This window comes from Rattus norvegicus, chromosome X (genome assembly GCF_021556685.1).
Source record: "Rattus norvegicus strain SHRSP/BbbUtx chromosome X, alternate assembly SHRSP_T2T, whole genome shotgun sequence".
NCBI lineage: Eukaryota > Metazoa > Chordata > Mammalia > Rodentia > Muridae > Rattus > Rattus norvegicus.
The window spans coordinates 19,504,220-19,522,463 of NC_141554.1; the positions used below are offsets into that span (position 1 = coordinate 19,504,220).

The following is an 18,244-nucleotide window of genomic DNA, read 5'->3' on the forward strand; positions in this document are numbered from 1 at the left end:
GAAAAGAGCTCATTGTGTTTTATTTTAAAGAATGTAGAGAAGAGGGGCTGGAGAGTTGGCTCAGTTATTCAGAGAACTAAGTGCTCTTGCAGAGGCCCAGGCTTATTCCCAGAATCCACATGGCTGCTCACAACCATCTGTAACCCAGTTCCAGGGGTCTGTCTGGATATCATCTCAAGTCTGTGAGCACCAGGCACACACGTAGTGCACTTGCAGAGATTCAGTCAAAACATTCATACATATAAAATGAAATTAAATAAATGTTTCAACTGGATGTAGATAAGGGACAGCTTTAATCCTAGTGCTCCAGCAGCAGAGGCAAGTGGGTCTTTGTGAGAGGCCAACCTGATCTATCCTCTCCATAACGAGTCAGGGCAATGTAGTGAGACCCTGTCTCAGAAAAAATTATATATATATATATATATATATATATATATATATATATATATATATACACATATATATGTGTGTGTATGTGTGTGTGTCTGTGTGTTTTGTGTGTGTCATATATGTATATATGTGTGTATGTATGTGTACACATATGCATATGTAAATACAGAAGAGATAAAACAAGCTTCCAAATGGATTTCATGTTGAAGTGGTTATGTTACTGATAAAAATATACACACACACATATAAAAAACACATACAGAGATCAAATTACTGTGTTGCATTTGTTAGTTATATAACACATATGAGAATATTTTATCTATAAACATGAATATTGATTTTAATAATTTCAGTCAACATAAACTCTTTGTAAAAGATACTTGTTTTATCTTAAGTATTTTATAAGGTACATGTATAACAAACTGGTTAAGCTTAGATGTAATTCAGGGTTGACCTCCTTTATAATCTTTTGAGCCCACTGTTTGAAGAATCTGACAGCTAGATTAAGAAACTCAAGCATTTCAGCAGGGTGTGGTAACACATGCCTTTGAACCCAGCACTCCAGAAACAGATGCAGGAGGATCTCAGTGATCCAGGCTACCCAGGACAACATAGGTAGACCCTATCTCAAAGTTAAAGAAAAGAATATCTCAGGCCACTTCCACTATTCTAAGACTCACAAGGCTGCCTTCACTGTCAGCTCTTTAAAAATTATGAACTCCTTGGCATGGGGTCAGCTCTGACAGTCTTATTTATAATAGCCAGAAGCTGGAAAGAACCCAGATGTCCCTCAACAGAGGAATGAATAAAAAAATGTGGTACATCTACACAATGGAGTACTACTTAGCTATTAAAAACAATGACTTCATGAAATTCTTAGGCAAATGGATATAACTAAAAAATATCATCCTGAGTGAGGTAACCCAATTTAAAAAAACACATGGTATGCGCTCACTGATAAGTGGATATTAGCCCAAAAGCTCAGATAGCCCAATGATACAACATGAAGCTGAAGAAGGACAAAGTGTGGATGCCTCAGTCCTTCTTAGAAGGGGATACAAAAATACTCACAAGAGGAAATATGGAGACAAAGTGTGTAGCAGAGACTGAAGGAAAGGCCATCCAGAGACTGCCTCACCTGGGAATTCAGGCCATATACATACAGCCACCAAACCCAATCACTATTGCTGATGCCAAGAAGTGCATGCTGACAGGAGCCTGATATAGCTCTCTCCTGAGAGGCTCTGCCAGAGCTTTACAAATACAGAGGTGAATGCTAGCAGCCAACCATTGAACTGAGAACGGAGTCCCCATTGGAGGAGTTAGAGAAAGGATTGAAGGAGCTGAAGTGGTTTGCAACCCCATAGGAAGAAGAATACCAACCAACCAGAGCTCCCAGGGACTAAACCACCATCCAAAGAGTACACATGGACAGACCCATGGTTCCAGCTGCATACGTAGCAGAGGGTGGCCTTGTTGGGGACCAATGAGAGGAGAAGCTCTTGGTCCAGCCAAGGCTGGGCCCCCAGTGTAGGGGAATGTCAGAGCAGGAGGCAGGAAGGGGTAGATGGGTAGGTGGGGAAACACCTTCATAAACACAGAGGGAGGTGGGGTGGGATGAGGGGTTTATGGATGGGAAACTGGAAAAGGGGATACCATTTGAAATGTAAATTAAAAATATCCAATAAAAAAGGAAATTATGTATACCTCCCCTTCTCAGTGGAATTTATCTTGAATATCATCATTAGTTTTCCCAGGTACAGAAAGATGTATAATTCTAAAGTTTTTATGCTTTTAGAGGCTTTTAGAGTTTCAGACATTGACTTCTGTTTTGGAGATGTAGAGGTTTTAATTATCTAAGAAGAGGAATCTCAACTGAGAAAAAGGCCTCCCTATATCAGACTGCTTGTAGGCTAGTCTGTGGGACATCTTGAATAATGACTGATATGGGTGGTGTCAGCAAGCAAGCCGGGAGAAGCAAGCCAGGAGAAGAAGTCAGTAAGCAGAGATCCTCCATGGCATCTATTTCAGTTCCCATGTCCAAGAACACAGTTTCTTTACAACATTCTCATATGCATACACAATGTTCTCTCATCAGCTTTTACTTGTAGTGATTCCCTCTTCCCAGCTAGTCTCATTTCTAGTTTAATGTTTTTCCTTGGTTTGGTGAAACAATAAATTTACTTAGGGTTACTAAAAGAATCATAAGTGAGAGGTTATTTACAGAAGCATAGGCATCTCACTGTGTCTATACTGCTTGAAAAAAAATCCCTGCCCCATGCCAGCAACCATTAACTTCGTATAGCTCCTTGGGAAGGGAGGAGCCTTGTGTGTTCTGTCCCCTTTTGCTGCGGTTAACTGCCTATCAATCCTCTAAGTGGAATGGAGCCCAATAAGCTTTTGTACCTTGCTACAATTAAGTGCCTCTAAATCCTCTGGAAACGGGTGGGGTTTCATGAGCACCCCCCCCATGATTGAATATTGATTGACCTGTCATGTGCATGCAGTCACAGCAGCAGTCAGCAAATGTTTGAGCACCTAGTGTAAGCCTAGCAACTTTATAGGTGTTCTGAATACAATAGCAAGCAGAACAGAATGTTTGCCTTTGTAGAAAGGGCACTTAGTAAAAGAGGTAGCATACAAGCAGACAACAGCCAATAGTGATAGGATACGAGATTAGAGATACAGTCTTTTATAGAATTGTCAGGGAACGTTCTTATTTTAGAAGAGGTAATGGTGAAGAAAACCTACTTCATATGTAGTCCATGTTTAACAATCTAAATTTTAGCTCAGAACTTAGTGAACCTCAGCTTCTTTTATTGTCATTATATTTAAGAACAGTAAATTTATCTTCCACCTTCCAAAACTGAACAGACTAAAATCAACGCCAGGCCGTGCAGTTGGCATTGGAATCCGAATCAGAATGGAAGGCTCTTGTTAGAGATAACATGATACATTTGCTTCAGCACTACACCAACTGTCAGATCTCCACAAAGTGTTATGAGAACCTGTCCCCAAATTTTACTTAAAGCCTACTTTAAAAACATTAGTATTGAGGTTAGACTGACTGCATCAATGAGATCAATTTTCACAGCATCCCATTCATGCCTTTTGCCAAGTGACTGCAATTCCTCCCATGAAGCGATACAAATATTCCATTCGTGTCTGAGTTCGGGTACAATCTTCAGGTACAATACTGAAATATTTACAAAGATTACATAACTGAGGGCTTGAAAAATATTTCTTGTATCCCTGTCAGTGCCATGAAAACATATCTGGGCTGACCTGCAGAAGGCACGTCACTAAGATTTTATGGTTGCTATGGCATTAAAGCAGCGGTTGATACAATTCTGTATATTCTCCATGGGGAAGGAATATACTTACCAGAGAAGACGAAAAATAAAGTCTGAATTTGAAGTGAGTTGAGACTTCTGCACTAAATGTATCAAGAATATGCTGATCTGCAAAAGAAATTAAAGAAGGAAAAAGGAATCCCCTAGTGTAAAAGTCTACAATAGACAAGAAGCTTGGTGTCGCAATTTCACAAACAATTTCAGGAACGTAGGCTCCTTCCATCCTGTTGCTCTACTACGGTTACTCTGTCGTGAAAATTATTGTCATCACATCCGTAATCAAACCAGGGCAGAGAGAAGAGGAATAAAGGGATATGGATTTTCCTTCCTTTAAAATAGCTTCTGGGAGACAGTTGTGGTAATAAACGCCTACAATTGAGACACTCCAGGCTGAGGCAGAAGGAGCATGCTTTTGAGGCTGGCTGGATTCTATTCTCCTCATTAGAATGCATCCATATCCAGTGAACTTCTGAGTGTCGGAAGTGTGCTACGTTGAACCTATGGCAGGATTTTCGCTAACACCAGTAGAGCTGGCCTCTATGACTGGAGTTTAGTAGTGGTCACTGCCACATATGTTAAAAAAATGCATTCATATGTCAAATTCAATGATAACAAAAACTAGAAATGTAATCTGTATTCTGAGCATCCATGTTCTCAGAACAACAGGTTTTATAAACTTGAAAAGGAGAACGGGGACATACAAGTGTAACTAGCTGTCTTCACCTCACAATCACAATGGCTGAATAAGTAGGATTAGTAAATCATTAAACTGTGGGTTTTCCTCTCAGAGCATAGATACGGTTGCCAAGATACTGGATCTGATACAGGAAGGACCCAAGGATGGCCTTAGTCATTTCAAACTCACTCTGGATACATGAGATTCTGCAACAGTAGTTTGAGGGCTATTAGCTTATGGTGAAAAAGTAAACTGACCTATTTGACTTAACCAAAACTTTCCAGTTACTTTTTCATTTGATTTTCTTCAGTCAATCTCCGGGCCCCCTGATTGACTTTAGAATTCTTGCCACTTTTTAATTTTTATTTTTACAAGGGTCAAAATCAAATTGGTTATAGTTTTTATTGCTCTCAATTTTAGCACTAAAGTCATTTTAAACAGCTGCATGTGGAGGTTACCCTGTACTCTACTTTTTCCAGCTTTCTCAGAAGCCTTTTTAAAAAAGGACTGATTTTTATTTGATGTGTATGGGTGTTTTGTCTGCATATATGTCTATATACCACCTGCATGCCTAGTGTCCATGGAGTTGAGAAGGGTGTGTTGGGTATCCTGGGACTATACTTAACAGAAGATTTGTAAGCTGACATGTGAATACTGGGAATCGAACCCAGGTCCTCTCAAAGAGCAGCCAGGGCTTTTAACCACTGAGACATCTCTCTAATGGTTAGATGCCCCCTACCTTTAAAAAAAACTGAGCCAAAGAAAGTCTCAGGGACTTCTGAGATTCCTAGATAGTTAAAATTTGTGCTGACCCTGCTGTAGGCTCGCCTCTTTAATCTTCCACAGACACTTCTGCCTTCTTAAATTTGCTCTTCAGTTCTGGTCTCCTTTGTAGATTTGCCCTCACTTCCTCTTATCTCAGCAATACTTTCTCTTCTTCTTGTTTATCAGCCCATTATTTCCATCAGAACAGGATAAACACTGTCATTTTTTTTTAGTATATGTGCTGCCGAAGCGAGCGCAACACTGTCATCTTTATATAAAGGATTAAACTATTAATTTTTCAATGTTACTGAAGCCTTGTAGTAAGCAGAAGATAATTTATGAGTATAGAAATCTGAAAGCTCTTCAGTCACAGCCATCCTCAGGGGGCTCATACTGGTTGCACAAGGCTTCTGCTTTAGCCCGCTCTCCTGTCGGCTCACTGCTAAGAAGAGTCTCAGATCAAACACCTCTGTCCAGAGCTCAGTCCCATATATCACTAGCCCTATAACTCACTCCTTTCCAAGGAAGCAAAAACAGGAGGAACGTCCATTAATTCACTAAAATCCTTCAGAGATAAGGTTCCAAAACAGATTTTTAAAAGGTAGCATTTGATATTTTTATATCTAGGCTTTGTCTCAACATTACCAAGCTATGCACTAAAGCACTATTTCTCACAGGTACACAAAAGCTCCTAAAGCCCCATGATTTAACTTGAAAACTTGAACTTAAAAAATATATCCATGGACTTCAGATATATTTTTAAATAGCAATTTCTGGTCCTATATAAAGCCTATATGGCTGGAAAACAATTGAGAGTTTTTCTATGTTAATTTATCACTTAAATTCTACCTTCTGATGCCACCTTTTATGGTTCAGTGAATAGAGGCACCAACTACCAAGCAAATGACCTTAATTCAATCCCTAGGATCCGAATATTGGAAGGAGAGAACCAGTTCCTAAAAATTGACCTCCACACTCTTGTTGTGGCGCGCACACACACACACACACACACGCACGCACACACGCACACACGCACACATGCGCGCACACACACACACATGCACACATGCACACATACACACACATACATGCATACACATTCACACACGCACACACACATACACACACATGCACACACACAGACACATATTCACACATGTATACACAAACACAGATAGACACACATGTGTACATGTATGCACATACACAATAAAACACTAAAAAAATTTAAGTTCGAAGTAGTAACTTATATAACTTTTCTTATAATGTCTTAGAAGAACTCACTACCATTGAAATAAATGCAAAAATGAAAATTAAATAATATAAAGAGAAAATAGTTGTGCCGGTACCCAGGGATGAGTTATACAAAAGATTAAATATGACTTTATACTTGTTAGAAGACAAAATTAAGAAGGTAGCTTAAAGCTAGAAATGGTGACTCCCATATATAATCCACAAACTTGGGAGGCAAAAACAGACAGATCACAAACATGAGGTGAGTGCCCTGTTTCAAAACGATTTTCAAAAGACAAATATGGATATTAAATATGAGCAGTGGACATGTTAATTATTCTAGTTCTATCTCTATAGACTCTACAAAAGATCATATTTAACCTGATACATATATGCAAGTGTGTCCTAATCAAAATTTGAGTGCAACCTGAGCGTTTGGCTAGTTTGTGTCTTGTGATGGGAAATAGTCTAAAACTGTCTACTCCAGTTTACGTCTTGTAGGCTGATGTAATTATTAACACTGAGTCTTTTCATTCTCAAAGATATCTTGATTTGTTTTACAGTCACCTTACACTAGACCATCCATTAAACCAGAGAGCCTGGAACAAAGATCGCAATTAGTAAGATGCTGCGGGGAACTAGGCCCAGGCCTAGATCTACCCGTGTGCTCAGGCTTGCCTGGAATGTGTTAAGGATTTAGTTTCAGTACCCAAACATGGGAAGAAAACAATGTGGGAACCATGATTGCAGATGTCTTGATGAGTCACTCAAAAGTATAAGCATTCCCTGAATGTCTTAGTATTTGAATAACATAATTTCCTTTAAGTTGGTGTAGCATACACTTTAAAGGATTATGATATATAGATTTATTCGTCAGTCTTCTATAAAGAATGTAAATGAAAAAAAGGTGCCAGAGTCTATGCTGAATCATGCAATTTTCAATTAGTGTTTTGGAACCTGATCATCCAGATCAAAAAATAAAGTAAAATAAAATAAAATAAAACCATGGCTATTGCCTATTTGAGCTGTAACCACCTGTGATTACCAACAGAAGACCTACACATCATGGAAGGAAAGGAGCTCATGAGGCCCTCCCTGCCTGTCTCCAAGGATTTATATACAATTAGCAGTTGCTGTGAGAGAGTTTTCTTCAGTGGTGTCGCTGCCTAAACGTTGTCCATGGTCCCATAAATAACCTCAATTAAGCTCATTGGCTCTCTGAGCTGTACTTGTGGAGAACTGTGTCTCTGTTTCTGTCGTTGGTGTTGGGATGAGTAGACATTCATTCCCAGCTCATACAATAAAGGTCACACCATACTCTAAATGAGTCAACCAAAGGCTTCTTACATCCAGAACGGAATACTCTGTAAATAACTTGTCAGAGGCTTTTTTAACATACGGAAGGAAGACTTTGCTCTTTCTACATACATGAGAACATTTTGTTCCCCAAAAGTAGAGGATCTACATCTAGAAGTTGTAGCAGACACTGTCACCTACTGGTGACAATACGGCAGAGCAGCTACTACACAAAATCCAGGAACCAGAGAGGGGTATCAAGTTCTTCTCAAGACTTGCTACTAATACGCATGGAGAGTCAAGATGCACACAACATTGTTGAGATATGTCTCACAGGCACGGTGCGGTTGTTAAGCCTCATTAACCAGCAAACCAACGATTACCAATCCCATAGTCAAAAATGTTCTGCGTTGTTACGAGAGGAAATAGAAAAGCAAAAGAGCAGTGTTTGATTAAATTGTCACTTTAATTTCTACAATTCATTAAACAAATGTTTGATGAGTAAGTTTGTAAGAACACACAGAACATTCTACCATGTATTTATATTTATGTTAACTCTTCCCCCAGGAGATTATATAAGGTTTTGAAATTATCTCCAAAATATCTTTGATATTTGATGGAGTATTTGACCTTTGACAGAACCCAATTAATATTATGTCCACATACTTGAATGAATGAATGAATGAGTGAATGAATGAAACCCAGAATTGTTTGATTAACTTGTTAAATGTTATCAGGTCTCTACTTTAACTTCATCTCACTTCCAGATTCCATACTTCTATTCCTCCCTTGTAAACTATTAACTCTGGAGACCCAAAACAATTCAGGATTTGAACCCGTAGACTAAATTTTGTTTTCCTGGTAAGACAGGCACTTGCTATGCAGAATAGTTCAGCCTCAACCTAATGGTCCTCCAAACTCAACCCTCCTAAATGCCAAGATTGCAAATATGTAACCAGCACATTTGTCCCTACATGTTTACATAGAAATATGTCTGTCTCTCAGAGACACTACCTGGAGAGCCTTCTCAGACCAACAAGAGAAAGATGACCCCACACACTAAAGTAGTGGCAAAGCCGTGAACAGACGCTCTTGTGAGGAACACTTGACTTGATAGAATGATAGAGAATTAATGCTTGGTTTGCACAGGAAAAATATGGCAGTGTTCATAATGAGAATACATGGCTTCTGCCTCTCACATGGGAAAGAGGGAGTAATTGGAGACCTGAAAAGTGTGGCTCTCACAGGTAAGGGATAAGGAAGGCCCTGGTAATTTGGTTTCAAGACAAGAGGCAAGGAATAAAGATGTTAGGACTACATGAGATCAGGGGTAATTGAAGTCAAAGCACCATCATCAGACAAATGTCTTTCCTGCAGCATTACTCTTCAGTGTTATCCGTAAGCATAAAGCCAAATAGATCTATTGAGTGGGGTTTGGGAAAGCAGCCCTTGTCCACAGTTTGGAAATAAAATCAGTCCGGTAGAGCCAGTAGTAGCATGAAGAGTCAGTTACTAGGAAGCAAAAGTGACAAAGAGAAGCAATTATGTGGTTGGCTAAGGAAGGGAGCAGGATGCAGTTACAATGAACTTGTGAATTGTGGACAAAACAAATAAACAAAAAACAGAACTCCTTGAGAATAATGAAGCAAAAAAAAAAAAGGAATTCTTAGCAGTCACAAATCATGGTTCTGGCTTATGAAAGGGAGAGCTCACGCATCCCTTCCACCCATTTCTAAAATCCAAAGAACTAAAAAAAATTTAATTGCACTACAGAGATCCCTTTGATTTCAAGGATAACAAAGGACCTTGCCAGAAGGCACATGTATGAACTGTGTTCACACATAGTATATTCTTTCCAAACTCAGCTCATAGTACCAGAGGACAAGGAAATAGGAATTTAAATGTTTTATAAAGTACATTCCAATTTACCCTAGACTAATATTTACTTATCGTATTAATTCAACTGTACTCTTTAAATAGACCATAAACTCTATGTCCTAGAATTTTTTTCTTAGGTGTCTACATGCAGTTTTACTCTCTGATACTTGAGTCCTATAACTAGAAGTTTTGTGATTCTCTGCCTTGGAGGTTTTCTATCCAACATCATTTTCAAAAGAGGAAAAATGATATTTTCTCCAATATACTTGATCTCATCTATTCCTTGAGCTCACACTGTCACAGGAAGTCCCCCAAAGAAAGAGCACATGCCTAACATTTGTGGAAAATATTAGAAATTGAACCTTTGTTCTTCAAAATGATGCGCTAGAACGGTTGGCTGAGGTGTTTCAAAACGGATGTCTCAATTATGAGACTATAAAAGGCAAAGGGGGAGAGGGGTCTGTTGTCCTTGCAACGCATAGCAAATGAATGACAGGAAACAATCAATGGCCATAAAATGATAAGTTAAACCCTACACTTGTAGCATTTCACCATTACAATGACTCAGTGCTGTCTCTTCCACTCAGAATTTCAGTTCTGAAGGAAACAAAGATACTCTGACGTCTTTGCTCTCATACTTACGATCATGTTTATTTAATTTCATGTAGAAGATGCTGTGACTTTCTAATAGACATAAAAGGTAGTTCCATGGTGCTTTGCTCTGAAGAGGACCAGAGGGTAAGGGAAAGTTGATGACACAGAAATTCTAGCAAACACATAGTATTTGAAAGTGTTGGGTTAAAGTTGAGTCACATACACATAATTACAACTGGTAAATAGCAATGACGCTGCACTGTATTCTGTGTAAAGTTGCATCTGGCTCTGCATGTCCTTAGATAAAAGGGATGTATCCAAATTATTTCCCACCCATTTAATTCCACCAAGGGGATGCTATAGGATTGTTGGTAGCGTAAGGAGCATAGCGGAAGAGGTTCCAAGATTCATAATAACTTTGATTTATTTAAATTTTCTGACCCACCCAGAAATTTGTGAGGTATCCAGAGGCCACAGAAAAGGCTGTTGTGGTATGGTGGCTAACAGGACAGAGTGTAACAGGCCCTAGTGTAAAGACTGGCTCTCCCACTTCATATTGTTATATGACTTCTTCTCCTTGCCTCAGTTTCTTTATCTCCAAGGAGGAACGATCACTTCTTAATGTAGTTGACAGGAATAGATGAGAAAATCAGTCACATCAGTGGGTTAAAGCTCCTGCAGCTTCTAGCATCTCACTCATGCAAACTACATGAAGGAATTTGAAATAAAAACTTATGCAGAACCTCTTCCCCTCTCCTAGTGCAGAAACAGTAAAGGACTCAGATGAATCTTGGTAATATAAGGATTCTGTGGATTTTTAATAGTAAGAGCAAAGTCAGAAGTTAGGCCCACATGTGCACAGAGGTGCTACCCAAGCACTGTGGCTTTCTGCTGGAGTTCCAGAAACCATATCTCAGGAACTAAAGACAGATTCTGTGTGTAAGGCATTGATATGCAGAATCACAGTTAATGTGTATTGTCCAGACACTAACAGTTGAATTGTTGATGTTAGTCATCATCTTAGGGACATAGAAAGCTCATCTAGACATCAAAACAAAACCACAGCTGTTTCATAAATTTAGAGGCAAGAACAGTAAAGAAAGGCTGAGCAAATCAAGACAAATCTAGATTTTTAACTAACGTTTTCCTTAATCTAGATCAAACAAAGCCTTGTCTAGTTAGCAACAGATGTACAAGAAGGGCCAGAGAGATCTTCTGGAGAGGGTAAAGAGAGTAAGGAAAGGCAGAAGTCTATGATATCATCAAAGGTCAGTGATTATACTGGTTCCCTAATGAAGATGAATCTATAGAGAGACAAAGCCAATCCGTGTTGGCAGATAATCCCTGGGTGTAATTTTGCTTCGACTCTAGCATCTTATTGACCAGATGTATTTGACCTTGTCAGGAATATTTTTCAAACTATACAAAAGAAAACTTCTTCAGGAAATAACAACAATGAGTGGTTTCCACAATCTCCTAGTGGACAAGGCAGATTATTGACCCATATTTAGACTTGTCATCAGTACATAACAATATTAAAACCCAACGACTTTAAACACAAAGCCATATGGGCCAGTGTTTTGGCAATATCAGAATATCTTTTGGTCCTGCAAGTAAATGTACCTGGCACGTTGCCATTGCTGGGAATTTTGTCAGACCAAATGCTTATGAAGTTATCACCACAGCATCCAATAGGCTTCCTCCTACTCTTACTAGTAACCAGGCAAAGGTTCTAAAAAAGCTCTATAGCCAAATACTGATTTTCACCAAAACTTACTCAAAATTCACTCTTTAAAAAAATACTGCAGAAATGAAATCTTTCTCATTTTTGTTTGTCTTATTTAATTTTCTAATATCAGGAGAAACATGGTTTCGTCTCGTACATTAAAACACAAAAAGGTCACAAAAGTGTTTCATTCAACAAATATTTAACTAGAACACGGTCTGCAGGAGGAGAAAGGAGAACAAATAAAAGTTCCATGTGGCCAGTTTCTGAAATGATACTTTACAAATAAATACACCTACACGCAAAGGCTTTTCATTTAGTAAAAATGAAAAGCATTGCTGCCCTGTGCTACGTACCAGGCGCTACAGACAATCATTATAGCTGAAGTGTGAGGATGAGTTTACAAGTGATTAGCTCAATAGGTCCCCTGTAAGGTATTTAGCTATTTGGGTCACAGAGATTGACTTATGAGTGTAGAAGATGAGATGGTATAGGCATTTGTTTCTTTCTTTGCATTCACACCTCAAAAGAAGCAGGCAAATACGCCTTTCTTAATGCTTTTGCTGCAGCTTTTCACTCCTGTACAAAGTGGAAAAAATGAGGTCAAAGCCCTTGTTTTCCATGTTCAGTCTATTGAAAGTAAAATGTTTAACCTGAGCTTATTCACGGGCTACCTATTCAGCCAGAAACAAACGAGGGAAAGGCAGATTGTCCCCTCCCGCATCATGAAGATGAAAAACAAACTGTTTCCCTGGGTTCTTTGAATTGGAATAGCAATTCTGATGCAAAATACTCCCAAGGCCCATGTCTTCTTCCTTTAGGATTCCAAATTGTGGGAATATTATCAGTTCAGTCAATCCTATCGAAGAGATAGAAGATTCAAAGGGGATCAAGACATATAATCTTTTCTCTACACTTCCGTGACAGATATTAGAAAGTCTTTCTAGAAAGTTTTCTTGTACTTCAGAGTTATAGAAAGCTTAAAACACACACAGAAGGAAAGAAAACAAAACAAAATTCCCCCCCTTTGTTTTCCTGATTGTCTTGCAGCTAGAGTTAAATATGTATTTTAAGTTATACTAGTTACAAACATCCATAGTATGAATGGAATATGGAAATCACTGAGTTTTGCAAGCACGGAGTTTTAGAAACACTGCCTTCTCTGTGGAAGACCAAGTGAAGATCCTAATACACATTCCTAGTATCTCAATAAGATAAGAGAAGTGAAGTCCAATCTAAACGCTATCCTGTTGTTTAATTAGTGATGCTGACATCCAGTCAGCATTGAAAAGGATTTTATGGGAGCATGCACAGGCTGGATCTAGGCCCCATGGCACATATGTAGCAGATGTGCAGCTCAATCTTCATGTGGATCCTTCAACAACTGGAGCAGAAGCTAAAAGCTATTGTCTGCCTGTGGGATATGTTCTAGTGGCTGGGCTGCCTTGTCTGGCCTCAGTGGGAGAGGATGCGCCAAGCCCTGCAGAGACTTGATGTGCCAGGGTGAAGGGATAACCTGGAAGGCCCTCATCTGCTGAGAGGAGAAGGGGAGAGGGATGGGATAGTGACTCTGTGAGGGTGGACCAGAAGAGGGACAGCAATCAGAATGGGAAATGAATAAATAAATTAGTGGAGAAAAGAAAGAACAAAGAAAATGGTTTTCTAGCCTTCTCAGGAATTCTTTAAAATGCTGGTGCCAGTTATTAATTGCCACCATAATGATGTTTCACTGTTGTGAAATGTATAGTAAAGCCTTTGTGTCTGGCTCTGAGTGAAATATTTCAGCAAAGACTTTGCTATGTTTGTGTTAATCGGTAGAGGCTGAGAAATTGTTTTGAGACTGTTTGAACCTTAAGGAATGTTGTCTCTCTGGAAAGTCTGCACTTGGTACTACGTGGGGGCTTGCAACTACACAGACCTTGGTCCTAAGAGACTCTAGGCAAGCCTGGAGTTCTAACTTGCTGTGGTCCTATACCTATAGTGATCTCTCTCTCTCTCTCTCTCTCTCTCTCTCTCTCTCTCTCTCTCTCTGTCTCTCTCTCTGTCTCTCTCTCTGTCTCTGTCTCTCTCTCTGTCTCTCTCTCTCTCTCTCTCACACACACACACACACACACACACACACACACACACACACACACACATATATATATATATATATATCCTTATATCCTATACTTAGGATAGCTTCAGCTGCAATATCCCATGACTTAATTCTGAATTACACGTCTCTCATCCTCCAGCAAGCTAGCCATAATCAAAAGTGATTGAGATTTGTGTGGTTTTCTGTTCTCATGGACAGCAATGGCAAGATAACTTTGGTATCTGGAACCTTTCCCAGCCCCAATTAACCTTGTATGATGTTTGAATAAAGTAACTGGCATAAGATTGTTAGGTGTCAGTCTTTCCCAAGAAGGCTGAACCTCTTGGCTCCCTCAGAAAATGTTCACGTATCTGGGCTGTGGTTAGCTGCAACTCATCTCATGAATGTCTGGTAGTTGTCAATCAACCTGGAATAGCTTCAGGTGTAATATGCCATGACTTAGTTCTGAAGTACATGTCTCTCAGCCTCCATTAAGCTGGGCTTGTCATATTTTCTTGAATAAATCCAAGATAATGAACAGAAGAAGAACTGTGCAAGTCCTTACTTAAATGTCCTCCTGTATCATATCTATACGGTAGCTTCTCCTTGAACAAAGCAAGACACGTGGTCAGCCTCAGAATGGAAGGATATGGAAATCTTTTCCTTTAGTGAATGAAACTAAAACTACTCATGTCTTTGAGCCATTGTTAGCAGTGGGGATAAATGGAGCCATGCATATCCCACCACATAAAACCCCCAAACAAAAACATCTGCTTAAAGTAGACATAGCTTATTGGTTATTTCAAATAAGAAAATTGACTGATATGGCCACACTGTATGCTAGTCAGAAATTGAAACAGAGAACTGGACCAGAAAAAAAAATAAATCTTGGGGAACAGTTTGCTAAGTAAATGTACTGCTAGAATTAAGAATTCCATAGTTCTTTGGTCTGCCCAACCTATCCTGAATACACATTTTTAGCTATAGTCTCCTGTTTCATCCTGGCCTTTTCCCTTGGAATCTAAAGTGGCTGATTGACAGCTATTGCATCTATGAAATTTTTATCAAAATACTAGTAGTAGAAGCTAGGGAAATAGTTCAGTAGTTAAGAGCACTTGCAGTTCTGGTAGAGAACCCAGGATTCAGTTACCCACATTTGACATCTCATAATTACATATAAGTCTATCTCTAGGGGATTCAATATCCTCTTCTAATTCTGCAGGTACTTGCACATATGTAATACACACACACACACACACACACACACACACACACACACATTCAGGCTCATGCAAATATACATCAATAAATAATAGTAGTAAGGATAGGACTTCCTCTGACAAGGAGTGCAAAGGCATGAGAATGGCAATAAATTTTAATTTTCACTTTTTTTACGGACTTTTTTACGTACTTTTTTACGGACAAATTTCTTTTACTGCACCTTTTATAGTAAAGTTTACTATATCACCAAATTACTCATTTAGTAAAAGACTGTACAAAGGATAAGGTACTACATACAAAAAGACTATAATAGACAGATTCCATGTATACCCACTGATTCCCCCCCCCCTTTTTATTTTGCATGCTTAGGAACCAGAGCCAAAGAAACAGAAATTTGTGTCAATGGTCAAAGATAAAATTGAATTATTGAATTATCTGATGAAAATTCATTATTGTTAATACTCACTGGCATAAACAAATGCTTGGCTGAATGAATATGTAAGCAAATTAGAGAGAAGTGACAAATCTCCAGGGCAGAATTTCAAATAACTTATTTTCATACTTTACCTTCAAGGAAGTAAAACATAATTCCTAATTCGTCAGATGGAGCCTGAGCCTAGTGACTTGGTTGTCAGTAGGGGGTGGGAGCAAAGTGTCTCTTTCAGACAATGCAACCTGACCAACACTCCCTCTGCTAGAAAGTGGCCAACATGAACATCAAGTGATCGGTTATGATGACTATATATATATATATATATATATACAGTATATACAATATGTCATTGCGTGGTTAAAATAACACTTAACCGCCCTGGGTTCGGTCCCCAGCTCCGAAAAAAATAAAAAAAAAACCAAAAAATAAAAATAAAAAATAAAAAAAAAGAAATGCAAGCAAAATAACACTTAACCTTTATAGTCTTCCTCTCCAAAACACACAACACTTATTCTAGTCCTATAAATAACTTAAGACAAATTCTAGTTGATCTATGTCCTTTAAACTGACAGGATCATCATAAGCAAAGGCAGTCTAAGAAATTGTCACAGCAAAAAGGAACTTAAAAGAAATAAAACTAATTGTTGTTAGGAAATTACTCTGCATGGTACATCCTAGAACAGAGTAAAGTTTATTAGTTGAAGATTTTTAAAAATCTAAATAAAAGACTGTGTTTATTATGGACTTTATTTAATGGTGGCATATCAATATTGCTTCATCTAATGAACATGCCACACAGACTACTATGCTAACTACTTGCTAGGCTGGACATATGTATATGGGAACTCTTTGTCCTATTGTTGTGATACTTTTCTATAAACAGATCTATCCCCAAAATCAACTATAATATCCACCTATTAATTCTGGAGAAATAATTTATCATCAAGTCAACTCATCAATGCATATTCTGGAATATACAAATGAAATGACTAATTATGTTCATACAAGCAGAAAATTCAAACAGGATCTAGGTGTTTGTGTGGCCCAGGAAACAGCCATGACTAAAGCTATAGCTTAATAAAGAGCCCATTTGACTGGGACTCTGAGATGAGAATGGAACGAGCATATGTAAAATGCCTAAGAAGTGTACATTATTTGTGCTGTGTTTTTGAACAGTCTTAATTTATGTGCAGTCAGGAAAATGTTTCTTTTTCCTCATGCTTTAAAATTGTGATGTATTAAGGACTGGAGAGATGGCTCAGTGGTTTAGTGGGGGATCCAGGTTCAGTTTGCGCGTGCGCGTGCGTGCGCGCGCGTGCGCGTGCACACACACACACACACACACACACACACACACTGATTTATAACTATCTAATTCCAGCTCAAAGGAAGCTGATATCTTCATATGGACTCCATTGGCACCAGGCATACACATGGTGCACATACTCACATGTGGGCACACATACACATAAATTAAATAAGTAAATAAATAAATCTTTTTAAGAAGAAAATTGTGTTATGTCTGAAAGGAAGAGTGTTAATGGAGGCAGGGACTCTGCTTACTACTTACTGCTCACCCCAGTGGAAAAGCTCTGAAGAACACAGGCTGTGGGGTACTGAAAAACCACACAGTGCTATCATGTGGGGGCCAGCAAAGAGGTATTTGGCAGTGGATGGTTCTCAGTGGAAAAACAGAGTGGAATCAAGAGATTGATTAATTTAAGGGTAAAAGCACCACATCTGAGTAGGAAGCAGGAGTTCCAGATGAAAATATGGAGACCTACTTGAAAAGGGTTGGAGTGGAAAGTCCTTAGAAGCTGTATGAGGTGAGGCTGGGGCCAGGGGCGCACCTATACCTTCTCCACCTTTCATAGCACTAAAGTGCTATTCTTGTGGCACTTAGAAAACACTTGGTATTCACTTTATACTTATTTTTCTCCTCTGCTGCTATTCAAGGGAAATGGATTCGAAGAATGTTTGAATGAGTTTTAGAGGGGCTGTAAGACATATCTCAGTTGGTCAAGTACTTGATCCCCGGGCTGTAAGACATTTCAGTTGCTAAAGTACTTGATCCCCGGGCTGTAAGACATTTCAGTTGCTAAAGTACTTGATCCCCAGCACCCATGTAATGGCACATAGATTTCTAATCCCAGTGCTGGTGATGCAGATACAGGGGAAGTCTAGTTTAAAAAAAAAAAAAACAAAAAACAAAAAACAAACATAAAACAGGCAGACCCCTGGGTCTCCTTGAGCTAGCCTAATCAATGTACCCCAGATCTTAATGAGAGACCATATCTCAAAAAACACATTGGAGGCTCCTTAAGAATGATGCCTGTAATCCACCATATAAACAAGTAGACGAAATCCACATGATCATCTCATTAGTCCCACCTGGGGATCCATCCAATATACAGTCGCCAAACCCAGACAATATTGTGGATGCCAAGAAGTGCAGGCCAACAGGAGCCTTATATAGCTGTCTCCTGAGAGGCTCAGTTAGAGCATGACAAATACAGAGGTGAATGCTAGCAGTCAACCATTGAACGGAGAACAGAGTCCCCATTGGAGCACTTAAAAAGATTAAAGGAGCTCTCTGCTC

The 18,244-nt window shown here is 38.9% G+C and overlaps 1 protein-coding gene, 1 long non-coding RNA gene and 1 pseudogene across 12 annotated transcripts in view; 2 read left to right on the top strand and 1 right to left on the bottom strand.

Annotated features, from left to right (window-relative positions):
* The window catches only part of Sytl5 (synaptotagmin-like 5), a 243,631-nt gene that overhangs the window by 202,794 nt on the left and 22,593 nt on the right, over window positions 1-18,244 (bottom strand). For 4 of the 11 annotated variants that reach the window (XM_087599508.1, XM_087599498.1, XM_087599495.1 and 1 more), the window contains exon 2: window positions 3,775-3,851. The gene's annotated coding sequence lies outside the window, so the exon portion shown is untranslated. 11 annotated transcript variants of the gene reach the window in all.
* LOC147998148 (uncharacterized) overlaps window positions 1-18,244 on the top strand; it is a 46,607-nt gene that overhangs the window by 3,460 nt on the left and 24,903 nt on the right. The window lies entirely within an intron of this gene.
* Window positions 4,145-4,317, top strand: LOC120099439 (small nucleolar RNA SNORA62/SNORA6 family; annotated as a pseudogene).